A 23,625-nucleotide genomic window follows, 5' to 3' on the forward strand; every position below is an offset into this window, starting at 1 on the left:
TTGCTCCTAAGGGGGTCCATTCAGATCCACGAAGAGAAGCGAGGAGAGGCTTTGTTCACGCAACTTGTTGCGATACTTGCTGTCAGTAGAATTCACGGCAGAAAATCCCCTCTCACACTCAGCTGAGGACGGCAAGTAGGTCAGACTTGCTGTTTGAAGTTTGACAAGCGTTTTCCCTGGTGCTCTGTTTTGCAATTTAAAGTCCCGGAACTCCTCGACAGCCTCTCGGGCCGGTTCTCCCAGTGTTTTTGCCAATGCTCGAACCTCAGTTTCCCCATATAGGATACGGGCGCTATGTTGCTGTGGCCAAAAGCGTTTATCCAGCGGTTTCAGCATCTGGACAAGGTCCGGTTCGGGCAGTCTCTTCTTTAGGCTGTTGATAATAGACTGATTGAACTGAAGACGGTTTATCTTCGGCCTGCTCTCTGAAAGCTCAACATCTTAAAACAGGCCAGACGATATGCGTTGTTCGGCTTTTTGTGTGGATTTTCCTCCACTTTCTTTCATGGCTGTCAAGACGTCAATGGTCTGCTGAATGTGGCAACTTGCATCAACTAAAGATGTTTGTTTGCGTTGCAGTTTTAGCGACAGATTTTGTAGTTCTCACAGGACATCCTTCATACATGCCAAATCAGCCAAAAAACCTGTAAGCGGCAACTTTTAGCGGTGGCGGCGGTATCACCGGCAAGCTAGTTGTAGCTGGTGCGCTGTCATCACTCCTCTTCGTTTGTTTTGTAAATCCAAATTGACTGAGGTTTGGCTGCTTTCTTTTTGACATTCTTATTAGTATCCACAGAGTGTTCAAAAAAACTAATAAAGTATGTTTTGAACTTGAAGTTAAGCTAACATTCAAATAACAACTCAGTGAGAAGTTCAAGTGGTGACGTAAACGTAGTAATTTCAGTGCAGCGCCGCCACGCATGGATGGTCACAGCAGGAGACACAGCGGAAAATAGTGTTCGGAAATAGTAATGTAATGAGCGAATAAACACACAACATTGACACATTTTTAATATCATCATTTATTTCAGGAACCTTAATGTACAGAAAATCAAAATCTATATGCGACACAAAAAATGGACAGTGTTTTAGAGCTCCCCCTAAATGTCTCAAAGTAGGCTTTCAGGGGAGCCCAGGTCCTTTTCAGGGGAGCCGAGCTCCCCTTAGCTCCCCCGTAATTCGAACCCTGGTGTCACGGCTTTGCAATCAAAAAATGTTGTTATAATGGAAGTCAATGGGGCAAAAACAGCCAGGAACAGTAAATGAGGTAGAAAAAATTAAAATCTAATGCTGCACAAAAACTAAAAATGTATCAAAGCCAATGTTGCTACTAATCTTTGACATGCCCAAGACTGTTATAAAAAGTAAAAAAAAATAAAAAATCCAGCCACAATTACTTTTATATTGAAAATAAGCTATTTTGTGTGTTTTTTCCCCCCAAATCAGTGACATCATTTATGAACTTGGCAATTAAAGAGTTAAAATCTTGGATTTTTTAAAAACATTTGGTAGTTTTGATCAGGAATGAAGTTGATTAACAGATTTATGCAAAGAAAAAGCAGTTTAATTGAGTGGATGTTTTCATCCCGAACATAACGAAAGGGTAGTGAATTTGAACAATGCACAAGGGTTAAATATTAATGTTAATACATTTTAATGTAATCTTTAAGTAAGGTTTTTTTTTTTTTTACATTTAAGTACAGTACAGTTCTGTTACTTTTGTTATAACACATTTTAATTTAAACTTTAAGTCTTTCATTTACGTTACCTGTATGTAAGCACAGTACAGTGTTAGTGTTCAAACTGTGTATTTACAATGTTAAAGTGGCTGACAACAATAAATATTCTTATTAGGAATAAAACTGACTCATTTTTTAACTGTACAGCTGTAGCGGAATAGTTTGGCCTACTAAAATGCTGAAATTTAAAGTTGGTCATTATGGTGGAAATTAGAGAGACAAATACTTTCTGAAGGGGTTGGTATAAAAAAGTTTGAAAACCACTGGTTTAAAGAAAAGGTATAAAATGAAATCCTGCTTTTTAAGAACTTTTCAATAAACCCTTTCTTCTTTCCCCTAGTAGAGTCATTAAGGATCCAGCTTGTTCTTGAAACATTGGTAAGAAATTGTTAATCTGCTTCATTGCACTGTCACTTCTGCTAGAGATACATTGTGTGTGTATCCTTTTGTGATAGGTTTTTATTTTACTTAGTTTAATAAAAATGTACTTAATTTGATTTTACTTATTTTACTACACTGTATTGCTAGGGTTCTGATTAATACAGTGTAACTGGGGGCTCTGAAAAAACTGCTTTTGAATAATTTGTTAATATTGTAAACTTTCATCTGAATTCATTAAATAAGTGTTTAATGAATAGTGTTATGCATTTTATTTCCAGCCCCCCTGTTATTGAACTGAAAAGTGAAAATATTGTGTGATTTACTTTGTATTCAGTTGTCAGTTAAATGTATTTTACTATATCAAAGTTGATATTTTATAAGGATTTATTTTTGGTGTTTTTGTTTCAGAAAGCGCACAAGTGGGAGAGAGTGGAGGGGATGGCGTCAGAAAGGACCTGGAGCTGGGACTCTTTCAAGGATCCCCAGAAGCAAAACCACACTGCACCAATGTACACATCTCTTGTATTGAGACACATTACCAAAAAAAAAAAAACAAGTTTCAGTCATAAAGGTACAAGGGTTTCTCTTGCAAGTGCTGCAAAAAAATATGCATTTATATGCAAAAATATTCAAAATTATTTGACAAAAACCTTTAAATATTATATTATATTGTGTTCCCTGGGTTCCCACTAGGTGTCCTCAGTTCCCACGGTCTCCTTATTTGGTCACCTTCCTCCTTGTTTAGTTAATTGATTGTTTTCCCACCTGTCTCCTGTTTCCCCATAATCATTTTGTGTATTTATACCTGGTCTGTCTGAGTCTTAGTCACGGAGTCCTTGTTTAATGTTGTATATTAATTCATGTCCGTCAGTTCTTGCCCTTGCCTTGTCTTCGTTTGGTTTATGTTTGGATGGATGTTTTTGGTTACGACTCACGCCTGGACTGTGTACTCTCTTTGGATTACCCCCTTATTAAAGACGTACTCGCAATTGGTTCTCTCTCCTGTGTTTTCCGTAACACCGATCGTGACAGAAGGACTCCGTCACAGTAAGAACCAGCGGTATGTCTGCCTATGTCTCATCCCCAGCCACAGAGCGGGAGAGAGACGGTTTTGAGGGAACTCGCCTGGTGGTTTTCCGGGGGACCAGGGGAGGTCGCCGAGGAGGGAGTGGTCGAGAGGAGACCCAGCATCACTCTCAACCATGGCCTCCCTTCGACCCGGGTCTCTTGTGGGATAGATCGAGCCACCTTCTCACCATGGCGGACGGAGAGGGGAGAGGAAGCGCACGTCCGCCACGGTGGCGCCACTGCCCATGATTGCCGCGAGTCCAGCGCCACGGTGCAAGATGGCCGCCAGCTCAGCGCCAACGTCCAAGAAGGCCGCTGACTCATTCTTGGATTATTTCGCTACGCTGTCCAAGATTCTAGAGATTCCCAAGACGGTCAACGTCATGGCTGCTGAGCCAACGCCTCAGCACAAGATGGCCGCCAGCCCAGCGCCACAGCACAAGATGGCTGCCAGCCCAGCGCCACAGCACAAGATGGCTGCCAGCCCAGCGCCACAGCACAAGATGGCTGCCAGCCCAGAGCCACAGCACAAGATGGCTGCCAGCCCAGAGCCACAGCACAAGATGGCTGCCAGCCCAGAGCCACAGCACAAGATGGCTGCCAGTCCAGAGCCACAGCACAAGATGGCTGCCAGTCCAGAGCCACAGCACAAGAGGGCTGCCAGTCCAGAGCCACAGCACAAGATGGCTGCCAGCCCAGAGCCACAGCACAAGATGGCCACCAGCCCAGAGCCACAGCACAAGATGGCCGCCAGCCCAGCGCCACAGTACAAGATGGCCGCCAGCTTGGAGCCACAGCACAACATGGCCGACTCAACGCCTGAGTCTCCAGACAAGGAGTCACCGACTCGCCATCATAGAGGGCGGAGGAGGAGGAGACAGGCGTCTACCGTTCCTCAAAGCCCAGAGGACGTTCCGAGGCGGTGCCCGATGCTGTTCTGGAGGCTGAGGCATTGCCCGATGCTGTTCCGGAGGCCGAGACGGTGCCCAATGCCGTTCCGGAGGCCGATGCTGTTCCGGAGGCCGAGGCGGTGCCCGATGCTGTTCCGGAGGCCGAGGCGGTGCCCGATGCTGTTCCGGAGGCCGAGGCGGTGCCCGATGCCGTTCCGGAGGCCGAAGCGGTGCCCGATGCCGTTCCGGAGGCCGATGCTGTTCCGGAGGCCGAGGCGGTGCATGATGCCGTTCCGGAGGCCGATGCTGCTCCGGAGGCCGAGGTGGTGCCCGATGCTGTTCCGAAGGCCGATGCGGTGCCCGATGCTGTTCCGGAGGCCGAGGCGGTGCCCGATGCTGTTCCGGAGGCCGAGGCGGTGCCCGATGCGGTTCCGGAGGCCGAGGTGGATGCCGATGCCGTTCCGGAGGCCGATGCTGTTCCAGAGGCCGATGCCGTTCCAGAGGCCGATGCCGTTCCAGAGGCCGAGGCGGTGCCCGATGCCGTTCCGGAGGCCGAGGCGGTGCCCGATGACGTTCCGGAGGCCGATGCTGTTCCGGAGGCCGAGGCGGTGCCCGATGCTGTTCCGGAGGCCGAGGCGGTGCCCGATGCTGTTCCGGAGGCCGAGGCGGTGCCCGGTACCGAAGCGGGGCCCGATGCCGAGGCGGTGCCCGATGCCGTTCCGGAGGCCGAGGCGGTGCCCGATGCCGTTCCGGAGGCCGAGGCGGTGCCCGATGCCGTTCCGGAGGCCGAGGCGGTGCCCGATGCCGAGGCGGTGCCCGATGCCGAGGCGGTGGCCGATGCTGTTCCAGAAGCCGAGGCGGTGCCCGTTCCCGATGCGGTGCCCGAGGCCACTCCCGATGCGGTGCCCGAGACCGGTCTAGAGTCAGGGCTAGTTCCTGTTGACCTTCCAGAGTCGAGTCAGGTTCCAGTTGACCCTTCAGAGTCGAGTCAGATCCTCGTGGGCCTTTCAGAGTCAGGTCAAGTCACTGGGTGGCCTTCTGCTCCGCCCTGTTGGACTCCGGCATCGACCACAGGGGCGTGGTGGTCATCTACTCCGCCCTGGGGGGCTTCCGCTCTGACCACACGGACATGGTGGTCTTCTGCTCCGCCCTGGGGGGCGCTTGCCCTGACTACACGGTTGTGGTGGTCTTCCGCTCCGCCCTGGGGGACTCTGGCGTCGACCACGAGGACGTGGTGGTCCTCTGCTCCGCCCTGGGGGGCTTCTGCTCTGACCACACGGACATGGTGGTCTTCTGCTTCGCCCTGGGGGGCGCTTGCCCTGACTACACGGTTGTGGTGGTCTTCCGCTCCGCCCTGGAGGACTCTGGCCTTGACCACAAGGGTGTGGTGGTCGTCTGCTCCGCCCTGGGGGGCTTCATGTTGTTTTTTTCCTTTTTTTGTTGTGTTAATGTCTGTCCCTGTTCCTTTCTGTTAGTCTGGCCCTCCGTCCCTCCCCCTGAGCCTCCACCTGTCGTCCTCCCTCCTGGTCTTTCTGTGTTGTGTTTTCATTCTGGTGCCTGTTCCCCATGTTTTTCTTTTCTGGCCCTCCGTCCCTCCCCCTGAGCCTCCACCTGTCCGCCTCCCTCCTGGTCTCTGTTTTGTGTCTGTCTTGGAGCGTCTGGGAGCCACTCCGTAGAAGGGGGGTACTGTCACAGTGTCTGGGTTGTGTTCCCTGGGTTCCCACTAGGTGTCCTCAGTTCCCACGGTGTTTATCATATTATCACTTCCTGTCTCCTTATTTGGTCACCTTCCTCCTTGTTTAGTTAATTGATTGTTTTCCCACCTGTCTCCTGTTTCCCCATAATCATTTTGTGTATTTATACCTGGTCTGTCTGAGTCTTAGTCACGGAGTCCTTGTTTAATGTTGTATATTAATTCATGTCCGTCAGTTCTTGCCCTTGCCTTGTCTTCGTTTGGTTTATGTTTGGATGGATGTTTTTGGTTACGACTCATGCCTGGACTGTGTACTCTCTTTGGATTACCCCCTTATTAAAGACGTACTCGCAATTGGTTCTCTCTCCTGTGTTTTCCGTAACACCGATCGTGACAATATTCCTTTAAAGGAATCCTTCTTGATTCCAAGCCTTGAGCTCTACCCTGGGTCGAGGCCCTAACATGTAAGTTGGGTATGTAGCCTAGGCCTCTGGCCATAAGGGATAATGTCACGGACAGCCGTCTAAACGTCCCAGGGGCAACTCCCATGGAAATGGTAGAGTTGGTACTTAGTGTTCGCCATGGTTCTGGCTTGCACTCCCCTCAGCATGGCGGCGTGGGTATACTGTTCCCCATAGCGACCCCTAGAGGACGCAGTTCGAAGTTCCCTTGAAAGGGAACGTCTCAGGTTACGAATGTAACCTTGGTTCCCTGAGTAGGGAACGAGACACTGCATCCTCTAGCTTCCTAAGGCATGCTTCGGACGCAAGCTTCAGACGAAGAAGTAAATGAGTAAATGAAAAATGCTCTCCGGGCGCAGTGTCTCGTTCCCTACTCAGGGAACCAAGGTTACATTCGTAACCTGAGACGTTTTTCACGTCTCCCTTCATTATATCATCAAATCATGCATCACAAGACTTGTACAAGTTTGTCGTCATCTTCTAAATAATGCCGCGAGTGGGGCTTGAGGAAGTGCGACCTGATGGAGCCCCAGAAGTGAGACACAGGAAACAGAAATACTGCAAAATTATAATCATAATAACGTTACTAAACAAAAATTAAACAAAAATTAAGTGACATTTTAGCATAGTTTTTATTTTCTAAACCACAAATAGTCTCGTTATTATTTGGCAACAATATTGCATTATACATTTAATTATAGTCATTGTCATATGAGCAGCATTTTCATTGCATCTCATCTCGTTTTCATCACATGACAAAAGTTTGTTGACGACGATATTTAGTCATAATTCTCGTTGACGAAAGCAGCACTAGTGCCATACATGGTCCACATGCAAATAGTAAGGTGAACTGGCATACATACATTGAGACAGCCATTCCTACAGTGTTTTCTCTACATTCCCAGTGTCTCCACAGGATTTTGTGAGACTGTGATGGGTGCAAATTGGTTTCTCTAGTGTAGGGAATTCTGTGGATATAAGAATATTTTGTTCATTCTAAATTTAAATGCATAAATCTGCTGCATTTTGAGAGCAGAGTCAAGTTACTAGATCAGTGGTTTTCAACCTGTGGTCCGCGGCCCCCTAGACGGTCGCGGTGGTATTGCAGGTGGGCCGCCAATTATAATATTGTTAACATATATAAAACTGTCTAAGTCATAACATAATAACATCATTTTATATATATAATTAAATAACAAAAAATATATATTAAACTGTAACTTTGCTTCCACAATTCGAGCTGGCTGATTGGTTTAAGAATAAACCACCAATTTTTTATTTTTGCTGCATATGCTACAGAACAACAAATTCAACCATGAATAAATGGCTGTCAACATGTTTCCTCCTGACTGCTTGCTCTGCTGACTGTCTATCCGCTGCGGAGCTCTGGCTGGATCTGGTTTTCCCGTTTTGCTGAGCGGTGCAGCCCGAGTTATTTTCTGTTCATTGCCAGTTCATTCTAGGGCTGTGCGATTAATAGAAATAGTCATGAAATCACGATTTGAGCGTGCACGATTTCTAAACGGCTGTGATGCGCCTTTTTTCCGAGCCCATGTTAACGGATCAGAGCGTTCACACTGCACGCGGTAAAAGGCTAGAAATAAAAACGTGCGAAAATAATTAATATCTAGCACATGAGCATAGAGAGAGTTGTGAGTGCACATGATGCAGTTTAAGTGAGAGGAGACACGTTTTAAGTGTTTGCACTCTCTCCGGGCGATAGCAGCGTGTATCTGAGCAAGCACGTCTGGTTTTGTGAAAAAGCAAAGGAAATCTGCGTGCAAACAGAGAGATTCGCGCTCGTGCATTATTTTGATGTGCTTTCGCGTTACAATAACGCACTCATGCTGCTTCTGAACCGCTTACACAAACCGTTTACGCACTGCAGATGGAGTAGGCCTATGTGTGAACCTGTATAATGTATAACAAATCTATTTTAACACCTGAGGCACCACTACAATTAATGCGCTCTGTGAACAATGCATTGCAAAAAAAAAAAAAACCTGGACAAAGGTTTTATTTATATTTGTTTTTTTTTGCCATAAGTCTATACATTTTGTTACATCTTTACTATAGTAATTATTTTGACTTATGTCTGTTCTAGAGACGTTACAACTTTTTGAAGAAAGAGTTTTAAAGAAATCGCGAGTGTTTTTTTTTTTTTTTGTCCATATCGCACAGCCCTAGTTAATTCAATAAATACAGTTAACAATCTAGCTTCTGAGTACTTAGTTATTAACCCAACAATAGCAGGGTCAGTTAATTTTTTTGCAGTGGGCCGCGCAAACATATGTGTTCCAACCTGAAAAAGGTTGGAAACCGCTGTACTAGATCAATGAAGAACATGCTCTTTCTTAGTAGTAGTCATTTATTTATTGTTTGCATGGATGTGAATGTGATGGTAGGGAACAATTTACACTATATAAATTCTTATAAAAGCTACAAATACCATTCTTTCAAGAGCAGGGAATGATTTTTCTCCTCGTCTTTTGTTGTTTGATTAGCATTAATGCCAGCACTTAACTCAAGCCACGAGACAAGATTTTTACACATTAAAAAAAAAAAATCTTAATGACCAACTACTTAAAAAATAATCTTGTAATAAATACAATTTCAGTTCTACTTTCTGAGTATGAATGATCTTACGAATTAAAAACAACAACACTCAAGCTCTCTAAAAGGTTTGTTCAACTGACTAATGACTTTATGTGAGTCTCTTCAGACATTAGAACCGTACATGAATTATGAGCTTCTAGAAATGGGATCCCAATTTGTTGGTCATGGCCGACGTGACGTTGAGTGTGACCGACTGAAAGGGAACTCCTTTTCACAAATTGAACATACAAATAAACACATAATAAATAACATAAAAATAGTCATATTAAGTAGGAACAATAAGTGCTCTCTATATATTCAAAGTGCAAATAGAGACATTTTTCAAGCAAGATGCAGATCTAAAGACAACTACAAAATCTGTTGTAGCCTACATACCAATAACAGCCTAGATATGTTATGTAGCCTAAGCGCATCAGGGAGTCACTCTCAAAATGAGGGTATTAAAATCACTTTTAAATGCGCATGCACGTTTTGATTTAATGATCGCAGGAACACTTGGTGCTGAGCATACATTATACATTACAAACAGGCATCGCACGTCACCATCTAACTGGGGACCAAAGTCCTTTTATTTAACAAATGCACTCTTTACTGTCAAAAGTATTTACATGCAATTGTTACCTTAAAGAGCTCTTTATTTTACTTTATTTTTGCTATCCTCAAATTAACTATAGTGTCTTGCTTGTTTTGTCTTAAAATTTTTTGGTTTGACTGGAACACACACACACACACACACGCACACACACACGCACACACACACACACACACGCACACACGTATATATACAGTACAGACCAAAAGTTTGGACACACCTTCTCATTCAAAGAGTTTTCTTTATTTTCATGACTATGAAAATTGTAGATTCACACTGAAGGCATCAAAACTATGAATTAACACATGTGGAATTATATATGGAATTATATACATAACAAAAAAGTGTGAAACACCTTAAAATATGTCATATTCTAGGTTCTTCAAAGTAGCCACCTTTTGCTTTGATTACTGCTTTGCACACTCTTGGCATTCTCTTGATGAGCTTCAAGAGGTAGTCACCTGAAATGGTCTTCCAACAGTCTTGAAGGAGTTCCCCGAGAGATGCTTAGCACTTGTTGGCCCTTTTGCCTTCAGTCTGCGGTCCAGCTCACCCCTAAACCATCTCGATTGGGTTCAGGTCCGGTGACTGTGAAGGCCAGGTCATCTGGCGCAGCACCCCATCACTCTCCTTCTTGGTCAAATAGCCCTTGATGCCTTCAGTGTCACACTACAATTTTCATAGTCATGAAAATAAAGAAAACTCTTTGAATGAGAAGGTGTGTCCAAACTTTTGGTCTGTACTGTATATAGATATAGTGTGAATGTTTCAAAGTTTAGAGTAGCATTTAAATATAGTAAGATTGTAAAGAAACACTTGGTAATATTGCCCTCATGTTTGCACACACAGTTGCATTGCAGTCTATGGAGGTCCTCTGCTGGATAGGTATACGTCACTCAGAGCTTCAGGACCCCACTTGGCATGTTTAAAAAAATAAATAATTAAAAATGAATTTTTTTCAGTTATATTATGAATTTAATGAAATTTTGTATGTCATTTTTGTTTCTTCAAAATGACCAGAAACACTGGTCGCCTCCTGGTCAGTGTAGAGTGAGAGTCCACTCTTAGTAACATAGACGTGTGTGTATGTGTGTGTGTGTGTGTGTGTGTCTGTGTGTGTGCTTTAAACTAAGATAAGAGTATGTATGTAAACAGGTAATTTACCACAGATGTAAAGTGCTAGAAAATTTTAATGTCCTTGGAAGTGCTTGAAAGTGCTTAAATTTTACTTTGGAATGTGTAAGAACTCTGGTGTACTATTCTCTGAAACAACAGGGGGCAACGAGGAGTAATTATCCTCTAAAACCATTGGGAATCACCAGTGAGAAGTCATTGGATGCATTCGAAAACTTTAGGCAGCTGACTCGCTGCATATTAGGCAATGACTTGCAGGCAGCGTTTTTTGCACGAAGGCACCTCATGAACTGATTTTGGACAGGCTTTTGAGGCAGAGTAATGGTTCTTTTGGTGTTAATTAAGTATATATTTCGTACAAAACTTACATTTACACACAAAATGTAACCGACCGCAGCATTCAGATGACATTTTTTTTTTTGGCTCAACTGTCAAAGAATTGAATGCACAGGATTGTGGGATATCAAAGGCAGCAAGGATAAATTTATGCTGCCTTCAAAAAATTGGCCAGATGAAGGCATCTCAGGAGACAGGATCTGAAGCTAACATTGAATTTGGACTTGCCTTGATGCCTTCCAAACCTTGGGATGCATCCTCTGAAGGCAGCATTTTTCAGTTCAGATGCAGCCATCGTTTTCCCACACCGCATCTCTCTGGCCTAAGAGTGCTTTAATTCATGACATGTGGTATGGACCCCGTGCTTTATACCAGCCATTCATTCCGCATAGGTGCAGCAACCACCGCAGCTTCAACAGTCTCCATACTCATGCTCAAAGCAATGGGTCAATGGTCATTATCAGCATATCAATAATGCATTAGGCCTACAACTCAGGATGTTATATTAGCGCAAATGCTTGAGCAGCTCTCCATGTGGTTCTCCCGCTGAAGAGAACACCACTGCTGCACACTGCCAGCCATCAGTCCCTCTAGAGGAGAAGGAGAAGGAGAAGGAGGAGAAGAAGGAGAAGAAGGAAATGGAGGAGAAGGAAGAGAATGAGAATGAGGTGAAGGAGAAGATGGAGAAGGAAAAGGAGGAGGAGAAGAAGAGATCCTCAGCAGGGGATGAACACCCCTCGCTACTTAAATTAAAGAGAGACCTGCTATTCTCTTCCTCTTTTTAGAGCTGCCAAATCACTCCAATCACTACCATTCTCCTATTAGAAACGGGACATATATACTTAGCACTACTGCTCGGTAAGTTTTTTCAAATGGCTCGCAACCCTCCTTTCTTCCCCATTATAAGTATGAGCATATTACCGTGCACCTTCTGGTTGTCGTCTTCTTTGTTTCAGATCACTAAGGCTTTCAAGTCCCGGTTGGCATGGACCTCACTGCTGAGAGACACTCATCCTCATAACCAAGCTACAGTATAGACGTCCCACTGCCACATCTACACGATTACCACTGTTCACGTTTAAAGACATTAATTGTCATGTATTTCCAAGCTGATGGTTCCGAGGGGTTAATGTTTAAACTCTTGCATGTTCAATTAATTCGGGAACAAGAACCCCCATAAGGTACCATACCACCAAAGATAAATTGTGTCAAGTAACATGCCAATGTGGTCCTGTCTGAACTAGCTTTTCTGCATCAGAAACAGGTAACATGTTTCGTAGCTTGGCAATGTTTCTAAGATAGAAGAATGCTGTTTTTGTAACATGGGAAATATTTTTGACTGTAGAGGAAGTAACAGGACAACAGTCTAATTGCAAACTGTAATCTATGAGATTATGTGTATTCTGTCTATTGTTTGATCCAATAAGTAATATATCTGTCTTATCCAAATTTAATAGGAGGAAATTATTGGTCATCCAATCTTTTACATTTTTAGCACACTCTGTTAGCTTAGATAATTTAGACATTTCCACTGGTCTCGTTGAGATATATTGTTGAGTATTATCAGCATAACAGTGGAAACTAATCCTGTATTTTCCAATAATATTACCAAGGGGCAACATGTATATTGAAAATAGCAGAGGACCTAGGACAGATCCTTGTGGCACTTCATATTATACTGATGATAAATAAGATGACTCCCCATTTAAATTGACAAAATGGAAGTGATCGGACTGGTAGGATCTAAACCATATAAGATTTATGAGTATGTCTATGGTGTCGAGCACAGCACTAAGATTAAGTAAAACTATAAAATGAGATGCAGCCTTGATCTGACGGAAGAAGCAAGTGATTTGTAATTTTAACTTTGCTATGGTGGGACCTGAAACCTGAAATTCTGAAAATTTAAATGGGCCTATAATTTGCCAGTTCACTAGGATCTAGTTGTGGTTTCTTAACGAGAGTCTTAATAACCTCCAGTTTGAATGGTTTTGGGAAGTGATCTAAAGATAACGGCGAGTTAATAATATTAAGAAGTGGTCCTTTGGGTACAGGTAACAACTCTTTCAGTAATTTAGTGGGTACAGGATCTAATAAACATGTTGTTGGTTTAGATGCATTGATAAGTTTATTTAGCTCTTCCTGTCCTATAGTTGTAAAGCACTGCAGTTTATCTTTGGGTGTGATAAATGAAACTGAAGTATTAGAGACTCTAGAATCTACATTTGTCATTGTATTTCTGATGTAATCTAGATTATCAGTGAAGAAATTCATAAAGTCATCACTATTAAACGTTAATGGAATATTTGAATAGGGTGGCGTCTGGTTATTCGTTAATTTAGCCACTGTGCTAAATAAAAACCTCGGATTGTTTTGGTTATTTTCAATGAGTGTGTGGATATGCTCGGATGGTGTATAAAATAGATTTTTAAGATAGAAAATAGTCTATCAAAAAAGTATATAAAAAATAACATGACAGAGCTCAATCTCAATACACATGGCAGCAACAAACAGGAATTCAGAAAGAAAGAAAGAAAGAAAGAAAGAAAGCATCCCTTTGAACAGGTGACAACTGCTTAGTCATATCCCCTAGCTTAAACTAAATAAGGAAAACCCTTCCTTCTCCCTCTGTCTCTTTTTGATTTTATTTCAGTTTTGTTTTATTTTATGCCTTCATTGTGACCAAAACAGTGAACCATCAGTGCTTTGAGTCAGGGGCGTCATGCATTCATGATTTTTGAGGGGGCACATAAGTTGGGGAGTATAAGTCATTCTACGAAAGCACTGTATAACTGATATAGGCTTATTTTTTTTTTATTTTTTTTTTCCTTTTTATTCAAAACAATTCCAAACATGCTTAATATATCAGGAAATATCTCATTTCTCAAATATGTGTAGGTAAACGCGTTTTGCACCTTTATAGATTGTTATTTGATCAATATATGGAAATGTAGTGTAATCTATTAACTACACATAAAAACCTGACTTTTTACTTAAGTGCCATATCATGCCATAAAATATTTTTAATACGACTGAATTTGCATTTAATGTAAATTTTAATAACAATATTGTAAGATACTTATTTTAACACTTTCATTTTACAGAGAGTAAAGAACATTTACATTATCAAAAAACATTTTCATTCAGTCTAGCCAGAGTTCAGGCACTCTCAAAAACTCCCATTAAAATCACTGAAGCACTTTACATTATGAAACGAATATCTTACTTACATTCGTACGCACATCAGCACTTTTTGTTGTTTCTGATGAGAGAATTCGCTAAATAATTCAGTCAGCGAGCAAGTGAACAAAACACTGCGTTCCAGTGATGACTCTTCTGGACGTCTCTCATTGGCCATTGCATCCATAAGCGCAACAGAATAGTTTCTGATTGGTTATCATGAAGCGTTGTACGAACGCGTCTGTCTCTGGCTCAGCGCCAGCCAGCGAACGCAGATTTGAATTTAGCAGCTGATGCTGTGCACTGAACGATCTAATCACACCGCTGTGATTATCAAATATATAAAAAATATTATTCTGCAATTTTTTTTTTTTTCGTTTGGAAGCTGCATTTAAAATCCACTTGGCTCAGAAATCTGAGGGGGCGCGTGCCCCCTCACTTTGAATGGGCACGACGCCTCTGCTTTGAGTAATAGTTTGACCACATGTATAGCCCGGTCATCAGAAGACAAAGTCTCTTCAGCAAAGTTACTCAAACTATTTCTTTGTGTTCATGAACACAAAAACATAGCACCCCACCTCACTAGCTGACTCTCATCAGCTATTCACACCTTACACGGCCCACAGAGCCGTTCCCCGTACAGACAGCTTAACCTCTGTACATACTTGCATTTGCCTTCTGCCTCTCTCTCTCTCTGGTGTTCCCACAAGTGTGCACAGTATATCGCTGACATTCCACAGACATCCAGCCCTGCCAGCTCACCAGGACCACCTAGAAACCCACCAGAGCACTGTGATGGAAATCCTTCAGTCCAAAGCAGTCAACGACCTGCAATGGCAAAGAAACGAACAGCAATACTGCAACCCAAGTGAACACCTGACACCCAGCCTGAACCACCAGGATCTGACCAGCACTGTATGTGGAACTTACTGAGAGAGACACTAGAGTTAAGGCTTTAGAAGGCCATTTGCATGCAGCCAGAGATGAAGTCCAAACCCAGAGCAGCAATTCTACAACATTGGGGATCTTGACACAGTCCAGAAAGAACTGAAACAGTCCTACAGACTGTGTATGGACTCAAGTAAAAGCCTCCCTGCTGCAAGTCACACTGCCAGCAGTGCAAGCCCCCTAACACCTGTACACAGCTGCAAAGGGGGGAACAAAAAGTCTTCTGCTTGACACTTCACAAGTCAGCTCCCTGAAAACCTTTGTTGCTGCAGAAGGAAAAAGTTTAACTCAGGCTAACCGAAAAAATGCCTGTGAATGCCACCTGCAAGCAGCCTGAGCTGGAAAAAAAAAGATAATCAAATATTGTTCGGTTAGGAATACAATTAGACTGTTTTTTGTGAATAATGTATTCTATACAGTTCTTCAATCTGTTGGTTGATACTTTTGAAAATATTTTGAGATCAACACACAGCAAGGAGACAGAGCGGCAGTTCTTCAAACATTTAAGGTGTAGAATTTGGATCAATCAGACAAACACCTATTTGTTATATTTAACAATTAATATCTAATGCCCCCTCATCTAACCAAAGGGTCTATGGACCCTTCCCCCAAAATGCAACTATCACCTCAAAACAGGCAAAACAGGCCTCTGGTTCCATAGCAACCAAAGACACACTATCACACTAGGTTTATGGCTCCCAGGAATGTGCAAAGCAACTCTTAAGTCTCTCAAAAACACATCCCTTACGAAATTTAACCATGGTTTTACTACAAATAAAACCAAAAAAACATGGTTACTATAGTTAAACCATGGTAACCACAAATTAACCATGGTTTTGCTATATTAACCATGGTATTTGTAGTAAATCTGTGGTTATATAAATGGTAGTCAACAACACCATGGGTTACTACAGTTTTACTATAATAAAGCCATGGTTATTTTTCGTAAGGGATAATGCACATAAAAAGGGACTCTTCTCTAATAACCTCATCTATATGATGTTTGGTATCTATGAGTTCTTATTTTCATGATATAAATGAAAATGTGTATTAAATGTTGATACCTACAGTATGCAACACATTAGTTTTATAAGAATCTATAAGATTATTCTCTTGAACCACCCAATCTAATGTCATATGCAAGACACCATACTAGTCACAAAGAGTTGTAAAACTTCCCTCCAAAATGTACCATTCCTCATTGGCTCACTCAAATCCTGAGGGTATGACATCATCATCCTATATAGATAACCAGATATAACTGATAACCAGATCAGGGTGGTTCTTTTAGATTCAGGAATTCCAGAAGAAGATGCTGAACTAAGAGCTTTAAAAAAACACCCTAAGCTTGCGCCAGACCTTCGGCCTTGACTTTCCATTCATCAAGATCCTCTGATTGGAACTGGTCTTTCTCATCAACTCACTTCAGCAGAGACCAACTGGTGCCCCAAAGTGCATCAGGACTCTTTTTCAAACAGGTGAGACATGCAAGAATCAAACTTAGTCTTATTATTTGATACATTAAGTATCATATGCACCTTTTACAAATGTGTCATTTAACTAAGAAACTGATGTTTGCTTCAGGCTGTCGATCTGCTGAATATCAAATTGTTATAGCTTCATGTTTTATTTCTCCTCTCTTTTCTGCTTAAGCTTTAACCCTTTTTTCTATGCCCACTGTATGTGTGTATGTGTGTGTGTGTATGTGTATGTGAAACTAGTTTAAGTGTTTATGTAGTTAAAGGTCCTATGACATGAAAATTTCACTTTCTGAGGTTTTTTAACATTAATATGACTTCCCCTAGCATGTATGTGATCTTTCTCTGCCTTTGAGAAAATGGAAGCTCAAATGGGCTGATCTGGAATCTCCTCTTTGTGACGTTGTAAAGAGAAATGTTACCTCCCCTTTCTCTGCTTTGCCCGCCCAAATATTTACATATAATTCAGTCGCAATGTCAGCACAGGCGTTACAAACAGACTTTTATGATATGGATTCGACAGCACCGGAACAAACAGTGAGTAACAGTGTTCATTAATGCCTGATCTGTGATCAGTGATTTCTGATGTGTAGTTAATCATTCAAGTTCACACAGACTTTCTTTCTAAATCGTTTAATACTGTTTATGCATCAGTGAATCAAGCCAGTGACTAAACGATCAACTTCACGTCGTTTCTCTTAGTAGCATGAAACAAATCTGTTATTTAAATTGTGATTTAACTACAGAGAGCGATCAAAGAACGCTCCCTTTTTTTCGGAACTCTTACACATCGCGAGTAAATCTGCACACTTGCCCAAACTGCCGTTACAATGAATGACGCTGTTATGCTGCACAACAAAGCTCTTACTGTATTCATGTGTTTGCTGTTAGTTGTGGTGAAAGCATTTTGTGAGAGAAAACGTGTTGCAATAATGACAAGATCACTGCATTCACGCGATAAACAGACTCTGTCTACTCAATGCTGCTCATCACTGCAGCCTTTCATGTGATGGGAAAAGATCGAAAAAATAATTATATAATCAACAAATCCACGATTCGTTAATCTCGACAGCTGTAGTATATATATATATATATATATATATATATATATTTGAGAGGGGTCCACATGTAATACGCATTTCAAATGCAAAGATGTCAGCCAATCACAACAGTTGTCGTTTACTCGGAGTCTCACAGCAGACACGCCCCTTCAAACAGAGCATTCAAGCCAGAGGGCTAATATCAGGATATAAAAAATGCTTTTTATTTCTAAATTTTAAATGTAAAAATCATACTAACAATATAAGTACACCTAAGGAAACATTAAAAAGCATTTAAAGAAAAGGAAATAATCCATGTCATGGGACCTTTAATAAAGTCTTGCTTGTACCACACTTGAGGTTGTTCATTGTTTCTCATAACTGAAGTCCCTAATCATGCAGATTTTACATGCTCTGAGTAGTATTGTACAGTAAGAAGGTTATTTTCCTTAAACAGGAAAGTAACGTTCTTAGAATTGACAGACAGTTGACACTGAGAGGTCAAGTAAATACTTACAGTGGATCTAAATATTTATAATTAATCATAACTAGTTATGAATTTTTTTTTATTCATATTTTCCCTTTGAGTTGATTTGCTACAAAGGTCTCCTTTTTTGGAAATCAAAGTTAAAACTGCTCTCTCCAACATCTTAGAGGAAGGAACTCTTTTTCAATACTTTCCACCAACACATCATAGAAGTCCTGACCAATTAAGTTCCAAAGAGCCTTATGAAGCTCGGCTGAGAGACTGTCCAAGTGACTTTCCAGGATTAAATTCCTGAACAGCTCTCGAAAGTTCAGCTATTGTTAAATGACTCTCAAAATCTCTTATATTTCTTTGATAATTGTGTTAAGTCACTCAGAAGTACGTCAACTTCTACTCCATTACAAGGCTATATGATAAAACACTTCATAAAAAGAAATTGCAAAATAATAAATTTTCATTTGTTTTGTTGATACTTTTCCATCTGAGAGTTTCAGATGATGAAGATGCTTATGCTCTCTTTTTTTTCGAGTCTGAAGAGAAAGCAGTAGGAGAATCAATATAATTTAGACGAGAGAACTTTGCCCTTAAAAGGGCAGTTTTGCCTTGTTCTTCTGCTAAATTGCATAAAATAAATGCATTCCTTTGAAAGAGTCAGTGGAAATTGAGCCTGTAGTATTATGACTGCTTTGACATTTTCTCTAGTAGAGCACCCCTGCTATATGCAGAAAACTGCTGACAAAAAATTCTAATCCGTACCTTGCCCACATCCCAACATTGACTTAAAGATGGAAATTTACTCCCTCCTCTCTCCAAGAACTCCAAAAAACCATGAATAAAGCAGTGCTCCCGAAGTAATCTGTTATCAAAGTGCCAGAGTGATTTATAAGATTTAGTGGAATCAACAGAAATAGCCATATAAATATTGTGATGATCTGAGAGAAAAGTAACCTAAATACAATTTCTTAAAAAATATTCCCCTATCACATGCTTCAGTATAAAAATGATCATGCCTAGCTCCAGACTTATTATTTTAGTTCACTTTCATCCAAGTAAACTTTCTAAGTCCAGGAAATTTATTTTTCCACAAATCAACAAAATTATAATAATCAACTACTCTTTTAAGAGTAAAAGAAAATCACTGAAATGATATGTGGTTCATTATGATTTCGATCCAATTGCTGATTTAAAGTGCAATTAAAATCACCCCCCAGTATAATAATATTATCCCAAGGACAGTGCGATAATGCATCTGATAATTAAAAACAAAAAAACAAAAAAAACAACATATAACATGCTCTCGGCCATCATTTGGAGCATATATATTAAACAGGGAAAAAATTAGTGTCACCTAAAGTAACATCTAGTAAACATTCAACATCTTCTCCCTGGTAGTATCTCAAAATTCGTAAAATTACCACCAACCCAGGGTAAAAACAAAATTGCAACCCCTGTACTAAAATTTGTGCCATGGCTCAAAAGCGCATTACGCTTCCAATCACTAAACCACTGCGACTGATTAAATTATTTAAAAGATCATTTCTTTTTACCGTACTATGGCAGCCATTAATATTTAAAGACCCAATATTAAAAAAGGTCATGAGAATAATTACAATGGGGTATAAAGCAACCCACCAAATCTGCCTTTTAACACTTTTCATAGAATGCATTTTTTCAGACGCAAATTTAGACCTTTTCTAACCACACTAACAGTTTTTTTTAAGCCTGTACAGTTCCTCCAATGTTGCCTTTCGCATTGCAACAGCACCAGACTCAACAAAAAGTTCCAAATCAGGATATTATATTTTTTAGTTGATTCTGAATCTTAGTAGCATTCAGAAAATTGTTCAACTGTTGAACTGTATAAGAATGGTTAGCTCACACCATAAAAATGGTCGGAAAAGTTTCAAGCAAGAAGATTCAAACACACACACTAAACATGAATATGAATCCTTAAGCTATTCAATAGTTATTAAAAAGTGATTAGAAACATGATACGCAAATGCGTGGGTTACACATACACTCACCTAAAGGATTATTAGGAACACCTGTTCAATTTCTCATTAATGCAATTATCTAATCAACCAATCACATGGCAGTTGCTTCAATGCATTTAGAGGTGTGGTCCTGGTCAAGACAATCTCCTGAACTCCAAACTAAATGTCAGAATGGGAAAGAAAGGTGATTTAAGCAATTTTGAGCATGGCATGGTTGTAGGTGCCAGACGGGCCGGTCTGAGTATTTCACAATCTGCTCTGTTACTGGGATTTTCACACACAACCATTTGTAGGGTTTACAAAGAATGGTGTGAAAAGGGAAAAACATCCAGTATGCCACAGTCCTGTGGGCGAAAATGCCTTGTTGATGCTAGAGGTCAGAGGAGACTGGGCCGACTGATTCAAGCTGATAGAAGAGCAACATTGACTGAAATAACCACTCGTTACAACCGAGGTATGCAGCAAAGCATTTGTGAAGCCACAACACGCACAACCTTGACGAGGATGGGCTACAAATGTAGAGACCCCACCGGGTACCTCTCATCTCTACTACAATTAGGAAAAAGAGGCTACAAATTGCACGAGCTCTCTAAAATTTGACAGTTGAAGACTGGAAAAATGTTGCCTGGTCTGATGAGTCTCGATTTCTGTTGAGACATTCAGATGGTAGAGTCATAATTTGGCATAAACAGAATGAGAACATGGATCCATCATGCCTTGTTACCACTGTGCACGCTGGTGGTGGTGGTGTAATGGTGTGGGGGATGTTTTCTTGGCACACTTTACATTTACATTTACATTTATTCATTTAGCAGACGCTTTTATCCAAAGCGACTTACAGATGAGGACAGTGGAAGCAATCAAAAACAACAAAAAGAGCAATGATATATAAGTGCTATAACAAGTCTCAGTTAGGTTAACACAGTACACCTAGCATGGGATTTTAAATAATATAATATAAAGAAAACAGATAGAATAAAAAAAGAATAGAGCAAGCTAGTGTTAGAGGTCTTTACACATACACACACACACACATACAATTGCATAATTAATGAAAAGAAAATAGAATATAAATGGTTAGAAAGGTAGTTAGATTTTTTTAAAGAATAGAATTAGAATAGTGAGTGTTAAAGTTAGAGGGTCAAATAAAGATGGAAGAGATGTGTTTTAAGCCGATTCTTGAAGATGGCTAAGGACTCAGCTGTCCGGATTGAGTTGGGGAGGTCATTCAACCAGGAGGGAACATTTAATTTAAAAGTCCGTAAAAGTGACTTTGTCTTTCTTTGGGATGGCACAATCAAGCGACGTTCACTTGCAGAACGCAAGCTTCTAAAGGGCACATAAGTCTGAAGTAACAAATTTAGGTAAATGGGTGCAGAGCCAGTGGTAGTTTTGTAGGCAAACATCAATGCCTTGAATTTTATACGAGCAGCTATTGGAAGCCAGTGCAAATTGATAAACAGAGGTGTGACATGTACCCTCTTTGGCTCATTAAAAATTAATCTTGCTGCCGCGTTCTGAATTAATTGTACAGGTTTGATAGAATTGGCTGGAAGACCTGCCAAGAGGGCATTGCAATAGTCCAGCTTGGACAGAACAAGAGCTTGAACAAGGAGTTGTGCAGCATGTTCCGAAAGAAAGGGCTTAATCTTCTTGATGTTGAATAAAGCAAATCTGCAGGATCAGACAGTTTTAGCAATGTGGTCTGAGAAAGTCAGCTGATCATCAATCATAACTCCAAGGCGTCTAGCTGTTTTTGAAGGAGTTATGGTTGATGTGCCTAACTTGATGGTGAAATTGTGATGAAACGATGGGTTTGCTGGAATCACAAGCAGTTCTGTCTTGGCAAGGTTGAGTTGAAGGTGATGGTCCATCATCCAGCAAGAAATGTCTGTTAGACAAGCTGAGATGCGAATAGCTACCGTCGGATCATCAGGATGGAATGAGAGGTAGAGTTGAGTGTCATCAGTATAGCAGTGGTATGAAAAGCCATGTTTCTGAATGACAGAACCTAATGATGCCATGTAGACAGAGAAGAGAAGTGGTCCAAGAACTGAGCCCTGAGGCACCCCAGTAGTTAGATGTTGTGACTTGGACACCTCATCTCTCCAAGATACTTTGAAGGACCTATCTGTTAGGTAAGACTCAAACCATTGAAGTGTGGTTCCTGAGATGCCTTTTGCCAGTAGGGTTGATAGGAGGATCTGGTGGTTAACCATGTCAAAATCAGCGGACAGATCAAGCAGGATAAGTACTGAAGATTTGGATTCCGCTCTTGCCAGTCTTAGAGCTTAGAGCTAGGCAGTCTCAGTTGAATGTCCACTTCTGAAGCCAGATTGGTTGCTGTCAAGGAGGTTGTTGTGTGTGAGAAATGTAGAGACTTGGTTGAACACAGCTCGTTCAAGTTTTTTTTGCAGTGAAAGGAAGAAGGAAAACTGGTCTGTAGTTCTCTAAAAGAGAAGGATTGAGGTTGGGTTTTTTAAGTAGTGGAGTTATACGTGCCTGTCTAAATGATGAGGGAAAAACACCAGTGTGGAGGGATGTGTTGATGATGTGAGTGAGTGCAGGTACAACTGCAGGAGAAATGACTTGAAGGAGATGAGATGGAATAGGATCAAGCGGGCAAGTTGTAGGGTGATTAGAAAGGATGAGTTTTGAGATTTCTGCCTCAGAGAGTGGAGAGAAGGATGTAAATGAGTGTAAGTTTGCTGGTGATATGAGCTTGACTGATTGTGGTGTAGAAAATTGTGCACTAATGTGTTTAATTGTATTAATGAAAAACGTTGCAAAGTCGTCAGCTATTAGAGATGAAGCAGGAGGGGGAGGAGGAGGACAAAGAAGTGAGGAAAATATTTTAAAAAGCATGCGAGAGTTAGACGAATTGTTAATTTTGTTATGGTAGTATGTCATTTTAGCAGTGGAGACATTAGCAGAGAAAGAAGATAGGAGTGACTGATACATATTAAGGTCAGTAGTATTTCTGGATTTGTGCCACACCCTTTCAGCAGCTCTAAGCTTAGAACGGTGTTCGCATAGAACATCAGATAACCAAGGGGCAAAGGGGTGTTACGGGCTGGCCTGGAAGACAAGGGGCAAACGGTGTCTAAACAAGATGTAAAAGTGGAGCAGAAAGTATCAGTAGCACTGTTAGCATCCAAAGATGCAAACAGTTTAGGGGAATGAAGTGAAGATGAAACCATTGCAGAAAGTCGGGAGGGTGAAAGTGTGCGTAGGCTACGTCGAAAGATGACATGTGGAGGGGTAAGTGAAGTGTCAGGGACCATGTTGAGGTTAAGAGTGAGGAGGAAGTGATCCGACGTGTGCAGTGGAGTAACCAGAACATGATCAGTAGAGCAGTGTTGTGTATAAATAAGGTCCAGTTGGTTGCCTGATTTGTGAGTAGCAGTAGTTGACACTCGGTTGAGATCAAAAGAGGCAAGCAGAGTGTGGAAATCAGCATACAGAGGTTTATCTAGATGGATGTTGAAATCTCCAAGCATAACTAGGGGAGTACCATCCTCAGAAAAGGTTGAGAGCAACACATCTAATTCATCCAAAAAGTTACCCTGTGGTCCTGGGGGTCGATAG

General features: G+C 41.4%; 1 protein-coding gene across 1 annotated transcript in view; it reads left to right on the top strand.

Annotated features, from left to right (window-relative positions):
- Positions 1–23,625, top strand: part of LOC132102763 (uncharacterized) — a 256,101-nt gene that overhangs the window by 147,004 nt on the left and 85,472 nt on the right. The gene's annotated exons all lie outside the window — the stretch shown is intronic.

The sequence above is a fragment of the Carassius carassius genome, chromosome 24 (assembly GCF_963082965.1).
Source record: "Carassius carassius chromosome 24, fCarCar2.1, whole genome shotgun sequence".
Classification (NCBI taxonomy): Eukaryota; Metazoa; Chordata; class Actinopteri; order Cypriniformes; family Cyprinidae; genus Carassius; species Carassius carassius.